Source organism: Dipteris shenzhenensis, chromosome 30 (assembly GCF_047967505.1).
Source record: "Dipteris shenzhenensis isolate YYH24624 ecotype China chromosome 30, Dip_SZ_1.0, whole genome shotgun sequence".
Taxonomy (NCBI): domain Eukaryota; kingdom Viridiplantae; phylum Streptophyta; class Polypodiopsida; order Gleicheniales; family Dipteridaceae; genus Dipteris; species Dipteris shenzhenensis.
This window is the reverse complement of record NC_141625.1, coordinates 6,478,312-6,479,850: the sequence shown is the minus strand read 5'-3', so window position 1 is coordinate 6,479,850 and position 1,539 is coordinate 6,478,312.

The window sequence follows — 1,539 nt, the reverse complement described above, 5'->3', positions numbered from 1 at the left end:
ATCAGAAGACCAAGCACATAGATGTGAAATATCATTTCATCAGGGAGGTACTGGAAGACAAGCGACTTGAGCTTGTGAAAGTGCATACTGATGACAATCCTGCAGATTTGCTCACTAAGAGCTTGCCTACAGAGCGGTTTTCACATTGCCGCCACATCATGGGATTAGGATGAGACCACTCTTATTTTATGGTCTTGTATACAGTAACTGTATACTTCTCGGTAGGCCCTCAACACGAGGCACATTCGGCAATACACCCTCAAGACGAGGCATATTTGATGATAAGTGAGTCAGAATGAGGCGGTTCCATCTACATTAGCACAGGATGATTCTAGTGATGTACAACCATCACATTCATGCATGGATCCGACTCCATTTACTATCACACTAGATACAAATACTCAGCAAGAGTTCACTAGTGATTATGTAGTTATTCCACAGGTAAGTCCTTAGTACGAGGCACTCACATCTTCAGTCACATGCGAAGATTTATGCCATAGTGTATTCATCTCTTCAGGTGACTCCATTCTAGCATCCATGACTGATGCTTTCACCTTTGACAAAAAGCATATCTTGGACTCAGTTCCCTTCAACAGTTCAGATCGACATATCAGTCTACAGGACACTCCAGCATTAGCTCAGCCATAATGCCGCATTGCACCTTGGATCCAGTGATCACCACCTCTTTCGATCACCAATTCTTCTGGTCAGTAGATCATTCCTCAACACGAGGATACTTATGCATCAGTGTGGTCCTACCCCAGTGTAGTGGACATCATCAGGTTTAGCCATAGTGCAACCTGGGGAGACTCAGTGTTTCATTATACACTTATGGCTATCGTATACAGTCCATACTTGATACAAATCAGTGGTTGGATCCATGACTTCAGATCGGTCCCTTCATCAGCATATTTAGTACTTCATATGCCTCAGGTGACTCTCTTGTATATCACAACCTATCGGATCACACTTCCCATTCCAAGGATGGATTTATCGACCCTGGCTACTCAACAATGAAGTTGTATCAAAGATGTGCCGTCTACCTAGCAACCACTGCCTACATGTGACCCATCTCTTAAAGAAACCAAAGCATAAGCTCTACTGAAAGTGGCCTCCATTAAGCATAGCTAGAGAGCATCCCTTTCAGGTCCAAAACACTTGCACTCAGCTTAAACCTGGTCCTAGCAACCACTACTTGGTCACACAGACTCCCTTAGCTACCTTGAGTGCCCTCTTAGCCATTCACCTGCTCAGGACAACAACAAAACAACATCGACTAGCCTCACATTCGGATGCCTCTTCCATAGAGCAACTGCACAGTCGATGGCGACTTATGACATGTTTAGCCTTGACATGCTCAGCAGCACGCAGCCATACACACAGTCATCTTTTGATTAACCAATCTCTGATCCAGGTGGACTTGACTTTCTGCATATTTCTTTCCTCTCCCTTTCAGCCTATCTTCTAGGTTTTATTCCCAAAGGAGAAGGATGACCCACAACTTAAGAGGAGGATATGCACATCTTGTACATGACCACA